General features: G+C 40.4%; 1 long non-coding RNA gene across 2 annotated transcripts in view; it reads left to right on the top strand.

Annotated features, from left to right (window-relative positions):
- Positions 1-7,414, top strand: part of LOC123958268 — a 15,258-nt gene that overhangs the window by 2,060 nt on the left and 5,784 nt on the right. The window lies entirely within an intron of this gene.

Here is a 7,414-nt window from a genome sequence, read left to right as displayed (position 1 = left end):
CCATTAAGAGCTTTGTAGGTAAGAAGAATGATTTTAAATTCTATTCTGGATTTTACTGGAAGCCAATGCAAAGAAGCTAAAACAGGAGAAATGTGATCTCTTTTCCTGGTTCCTGTCAGAACATGTGCTGCAGCATTCTGGATCAGCTGAAGAGTCTTAATGGACTTTTTCGAGCAGCCTGATAATAAGGAATTGCAGTAATCCAGCCTAGAAGTAACAAATGCATGGACTAGTTTTTCTGCATCATTTTTAGACAGGATGTTCCTGATTTTCGCAATATTACGTAGGTGAAAAAAGGCGGTCCTTGAAATTTGCTTAATGTGGGACTTAAACGACATGTCCTGATCAAAGATAACTCCAAGATTCCTCACAGTGGTGCTGGAGGCCAAGGCGATGCCATCCAGGGAAACTATATCTTTAGATAATGATAATAATCCATGTGGTGTTTTAAAATGAAAAGGAAATGCTTTTTTAAAGGGGACCTATTATGCTCATTTCTAGCTCAAACACTTTTACTATGGGATTCCAGTAGTAGTAGTGGAGTAGTTCTGCATGATTCACAGAAAAAAATCCTTATTTATCTTATACTGGACCTTTAAGCAGTCTCTTAGTTCATCTGAAACAAGTCATTTTAGCTTGTGTCTCTTTAAGACCTCCTTTATACACTCAGTTCTGTGAGCCCGTACTGCCTTCGCATCCTATTGCCGCTGTGCTCAATGGCATTTGACAGCTTTAATTCATCTTAGAAAATAGCGATGTGAGGCACTGAATTTGATGAATTTACTGTTTCTCACAAATGAGAAAAGAATTAAAGCAGTAGACACTGTCGGCGGCCCCAACAGTGTTTTTAGGAGCTGGTGTAGGCACCAGATCTGCTTGGCCTGGCAGATCTGCTTGGGCCTCATTGATTTTCCATAACATTATTCACTTTATTATGGTCAAATATGGTTGATATTTTAAGGAGTTTCTAGATGAACAGATGGCTTTAAAGAAACCACTGACTGCTGCTATCTGTAGCTGGTGTTAGTTAGCTCAGTTAGCCATGCACCTATCAGCCCTATTAGCTTAGTTGACCATGGGTGCTTTGAAAAATGTACACACCTGAATGCATCTAGCCATTTCTATCTGTAAATTGATTGTTTTAAAGTGGAATGAAAATGTTGGGAAGATGCCGCTCCATATACTTTTAGTATTACAAACCTTCATAAAACCTTGATTTATGCTGGATGTGCGGATACTTTGAGGTGGCTTACAAATGGTGCATAAACCAGAAGCCAAAATTTCATAGTGTTGGGGAAAGGCTGTAGCGACCCTTGACGAAATAGAAAACTGAGAAGACACAAAAATTACTGGACTGCAGTATTAATTTGGTTAATATTTTCCCTTGAGGCATGTTGCCTCAGGCCATGGGCATCTGTAGTCAAAAAAATTCTCTTTGTATCTCTTTCATTCTCTCAGCCTTTCTCTGCCTCCCTCTTTTTGCTCTCTCTCTGTCTGTCACTTATTTGTCTGCCTGTCCCTCTCTGTTTTCTCTCCACTTACCCCATTTCCATTCTGTCCAACTTTCACAGGACAAATGCCAAAGGCAGTATTTTTGTGTCCTCAGCTGCCATCACTCACTGTGTTATGTAAAACACTGCTAGTGTGTGTGTGTGTCTTTTTGTGGATGGGACATTCTGAGGCTCAGTAATGTCACGACTTGTTTTTATTTTGCAACAAACATGAAAGAAATATTAATGGAATTTTTCACATCTATTATTATTCTATAATTAGTCTTAATTCTAAGTAGTAGATAATCATCTATTAACTTTTAGAAATACAGTTCCCTTAATGTTTTGGGGGATGTAAACAGGAGGTCTTGCTATGTAAGCTATGCTGTGGGGTACAACTTTTTGTTTTAGCTCATACTTGTCTACATTTTGGCAAACTGGCACCATTAAAACTATGCGGAATTAGCTAGTAGCAGTTCCTGTTTGCACTGTAATCATGAATGTACTTGGAAGTACTTTGATACTGACAAAAACTTTGGAGTTTCCATGATTTCTATGAGTGGATTTATGAACGTTTAGTCACGGTGATAATATCCTTAGAAAGTGTCAGTCAGACTGAATCTAAAATGTGTGTATCAAATTTGTGTTTAGATTTGACCGAGCTTTGATTCTGAGAAGAAGTACAATTTTTGACACAAATTGCGGCTACTGCAGGTTTTGAAGCACCTTACCTGCTTGTGTTGAAAAGCTCAACAAACTAAAATAATTGACTTCCTGTTGTTTTCAGAACATTGGCATGCATCCGTCTCCACCTCATGCAGTACGTTAGGCTAGTAACTTAACTAGGCTAGTTGTCATTTTCTATTAAGCTGTAAAGTTGGTTAGTGACGTGGTCCATTTGCTTTATTACACTGCATTGTTTTCAGTATTACAGTTTCATATTTATATTCATATGTGTTTACATGGCAGCGTGTTTGCTGAAATAACTTTTTTTTTAAATTGGGAATATTAAGGATAAAAAGAGGATTATAGATGTCACATTTAACTGCATCATAAAATCATTCGTTTTAAACATACACCACTTTGCACCATTGCATTTTCCAGGTATGGAGCAAAGAGTTTATTTCAGGTCAAGTTTTCAATATTTAGAAATAATTGGATCAATTCTAGAAATGGCACCTTGTTTCTCTGAGCTGTGGTAAAGCATCATGAAATGAGCGCTTGGTTCTCACCTGAAGAGCAGACGAAGGAGTTGGCCTTGGGCTGTCATGTGTATATGTTAGGCCCCTGTAAAAGGGGAAATAAAAAGTAGGACACGGACACAATGTAGCTTCAGTCAAGTGCAATGTTGTAATGTTACGAGCATATTAACATGTTTACAAAATATCAATATTACACAGTAATTTTCCCTTTCCCACGACATAATAATGTCCCTTTAGGAAACTACACAATTAGGAAAATATCAGCTTATCAATTTTAACTTTATATCACTTACTCACAGTACCTACATCTGTTGTCATTTTAACAGTTAGTAAATCAGAAAATAGTTGACCTTTAAAGTTAGTTACCAAAAATATACCAAAACACTTTCACATCATCTTAAAACAGCATTGGCAAATAACCTTGAAACATTACATTTTATAAAACAGATTATTTAAACAAAAATAAATTTAACTTGACTTTATCAAGTATTTAGACAAATAAAGAGTACAATAGGACATGATCTGTAATGCTAAATACTGCTATTTTATAGTTATTAATTCAGAATACAGTTAACAATTACATTTCAGTAGTAGTGTTGCACTTAAACATATAAAGTATCTTGCCTCTTCTTATTAAACACTTATATTTCTTAAACTGCAAAAACAGCAATATTATCTTATCCAATATAAAATGAGTACACGGAGAAAACGGTGGCGGCGTTACATTTCAACCACGCTTTAACCTCGGTCCACGTGATACAGCTAGCATACAGGCTACACTGGAGCAAGACTTCACATTTAGTCTGCTAAATGCGCATACAGAAATTACGACAGTCATTAATATTTACTCTCTGCATGTTCCTTACAGTATTAAACACATATATAAATCATTCATACATAATACAACCTTCGTTCTTACCTGTAAAAGGGGAAATATAAAGTACGACGCGGATACGATGTAGCTTCAGTCAAGTCCATTGTTATAATGTACGAATGTAAGCCACACGTTCCGTACACAAGTTGTATGTAACTGCAGTACCGGAGGCTGCATTTGTAGGACCCTTGTTTACGTTGATACTGCCAGCTAGCTGGCTGGCTAGCTAGCTATGTTACTCTTGACAGACCCCCGAAGCCAATTACCCTTACCACAACCATCACTAAGTGTGTGACTAAACCTAAGTTATCGATTATATGCATGTCGACCAGTTAACCCTACAGCTGTGCAAATCGGCCGTGAGCACACAGGGTTAACCTCCTTCGTGTTGCTGTGCATTGGGACATAGAAGGTTTGTGCCCGACAGCGACGATATATAGGATGGTACACACACATACAGTCTCTCTTCCTGTCTCAATTGCTCACACACATAAACGCATAGGGCCTACAGAGCCACACACACACGTATATGTAGCCGGTTTGATTCCTTTAGGTCTGATGCAGCGTGTGCTAATGTCAGCGTGTTCCCTTTTTTCATTCAGCCTTTTTTCTCCAACATCTTTCTCTCGCCTTTATCTTCCATTTTTTTCTCCTTCTCTACCGCTCTCTGTCCAATCTCATTCAACAAGGAATTCAATGAGCAAATTGGATGAAACTGCTCTGGTGTGAAACATGCTGAGTGTCTTTGGTTTAGCCTGAAGACAAGGCTACCCAGAAGAGCCGCTGTCTTTCTATGGATTTGTTCTCCTTCAAATTTCCAGCTCGGTGTCTTTTTTGTTGTTGTTGATCTCTCGGGCCAGTGTTTACTAAGTGTTATCTTTTGTGTACACAGACAACATACACACACCCACCCAACACAAATCATAGCTTTTCTACAGACTATAGACCACTGGACTGTATGCATCCCTGGAGGAGATCGTCATGTTATTTAGTGGATACTTTGTATTTACAGGCCTCGACTTGTACACTCCAGGACGTCTGGGTTAATGTTTCCCAGGAGAAATTGCTCAGATAAACAGCCATAAAATGGTCCCTTCCTGTGGGGTTTGCAAATGGCAATAGGCCTAGAATCTAAAAATAATAAAGTTTTTCCGGCTTAGATATTAATAATATTAAAGCCCCTACACACCCATTAGTCCACCCACACAGGTGTTTTCACTTATGTTGCCTGACTAGACCTCCTCTCAGGACTGTGGCTGTGTACAGACTGTGCTTGATTGACGGCTCCCTCACTCTCCTGTTAGCTTTGTTTGTTAGTTTTGGGACAGTATACACATTTATCATTGTTATTTTGTCACACCATAGCCCCACCCAACTTCAGCTTAACTAGAGGCCAAATATAACCAGGGCAATTGAAGTGTGCAGGGCCTTTAAGTAATTTAAGCAGTTTATCACGGCCATCCCTATTTGCATGGATTTCTTTTTGCCCAAAGATTTCAGTTTTAAGCTCACATATTTACAGCGGTCTGCAAGAAATACTTTTTGGATATAGCAAATCCTCTTAAAATTGTACACTAACACAAAACAACAGGGAACATCTGTGTAATTTTAATTATCTATACATTGACAAAAAAACAACTTTAAATGTAAGTCTTAATGTTGATTAGACCGCTTAGTTCAGGGTATAGCCAATCCTTTCCCATCATGCACCATTCCTGCATTTGATGGAACTCAGTTGGATGACACAGATGTTTTACCAGCATACTGTACACCACTGCCAGGGATAATATTCTGTAGCTGTTCAGACACAAACTAGACAGACCAACTTTCCATTTTTATACACACTTATAACTATAGGCAAGTGTTTGTGGAAGGTTTTGGAGTGGTTGTGGTTCTTCCTTTTATCATTGAAATTTTTTGGTCATTCCCGTCATTGCTTTTACATACTTTTCTCTTTTGATTATGTCTCAATATAATATACACTAACTGGCCACTTTATTAGGCACACCTTGCTGGTACCAGGTTGGAACTCCTTATGCCTTCAGAACTCCCTTAATTCTTTGTGGCAAACTTTCAACAGTGTGTTGGAAACATTCCTCAGAGACAGGAAGTCGCTGCAGATTTGTCGGCTGCACATCCAAGATGCGAATGTTCCGTTCCACCACATCCCAAAGATGCTCTATTGGATTGACATCTGGTGACTGTGGAGGCCGTTGGAGTACAGTAAAATCATTGTCATGTTAAAGAAAGCAGTTTGAGATGATTTGAGCTTTGTGACAAGGTGCAATATCCTGCGGGAAGTAGTCATCAGAAGATGGGTACACTGTGGTCATAAAGGGATGGACATGGCCAGCAACATACTCAGATAGGCTGTGGCATTTAAACAATGGTCAGTTGGTGCTAAGGGGCCCAAACTGTGCCAAGAAAATATCCTACACCATTTCACCACCACCAGTTGGAACCGTTGATGCAAGGCAGGATGGATCTGAATGTCGCAGCTGAAATCGAGACTCAGACCAGGCAACGTTTTTCCATCTCTATTGTCTATTAATTTCAGTGAGCCTGTGCGAATTGTAGCCTCAGTTTCTTGTTCTTAGCTGACAGGAGTGGCACCTGGTGTAGTCTTCTGCTGCTGTAGCCCATCTGGTTCAAGGTTTGACATGTTGTGCATTCAGAGATGGTATTCTGCATACTTTGGTTGTAAGTGGTTATTTGAGTTGCTGTCATCATACCGAACCAGTCTGCTCATTCTCCTCTGACAACAAGCAGGATTTTTCCTGGCTCAGAATGGGCCTTTGGGGGGATGACTTTGCGCGACAGTAAGCATGATGGGCACGCATTCAGTAAAGGCAATTACTTACCTAATGAACGAAATCTATGTATTTTCTTGTTATATCTGACCATTTGATAAACAAAAATATATATCATATGTAGCATTAAATAGAAAGTATAGTGTTAGTATAATACACTGCTCAAAAAAATAAAGGGCACACTTAAACACAATGTAACTCCAAGTCAATCACACTCCTGTGAAATCAAACTTTCCACTTAGGAAGCAACACTGATTGACAATCAATTTCACATGCTGTTGTGCAAATGGAATAGACAGCAGGTGGAAATTATAGGCAATTAGCAAGACACCCCCAATAAAGGAGTGGTTCTGCAGGTGGTGACCACAGACCACTTCTCAGTTCCTATGCTTCCTGGCTGATGTTTTGGTCACTTTTGAATGCTGGCGGTGCTTTCACTCTAGTGGTAGCATGAGACGGAGTCTACAACCCACACAAGTGGCTCAGGTAGTGCAGCTCATCCAGGATGGCACATCAATGCGAGCTGTGGCAAGAAGGTTTGCTGTGTCTGTCAGCGTAGTGTCCAGAGCATGAAGGCGCTACCAGGAGACAGACCAGTACATCAGGAGATGTGGAGGAGGCCGTAGGAGGGCAACAACCCAGCAGCAGGACCGCTACCTCCACCTTTGTGCAAGGTGGAACACTGCCAGAGCCCTGCAAAATGACCTCCAACAGGCCACAAATGTGCATGTGTCTGCTCAAACGGTCAGAAACAGACTCTGTGAGGGTGGTATGAGGGCCCGACGTCCACAGGTGGGGGGTGTGCTTACAGCCCAACACCGTGCAGGACGTTTGGCATTTGGCAGAGAACACCAAGATTGGCAAATTCACCACTGGCGCCCTGTGCTCTTCACAGATGAAAGCAGGTTCACACTGAGCACATGTGACAGACGTGACAGAGTCTGGAGACGTCGTGGAGAACGTTCTGCTGCCTGCAACATCCTCCAGCATGACCGGTTTGGCGGTGGGTCAGTGATGGTGTGGGGTGGCATTTCTCTG

Source organism: Micropterus dolomieu, linkage group LG19 (assembly GCF_021292245.1).
Source record: "Micropterus dolomieu isolate WLL.071019.BEF.003 ecotype Adirondacks linkage group LG19, ASM2129224v1, whole genome shotgun sequence".
NCBI lineage: Eukaryota > Metazoa > Chordata > Actinopteri > Centrarchiformes > Centrarchidae > Micropterus > Micropterus dolomieu.
The sequence above is the reverse complement of the archived record's forward strand: the minus strand, read 5'-3'. Positions and strand labels throughout refer to the sequence as shown.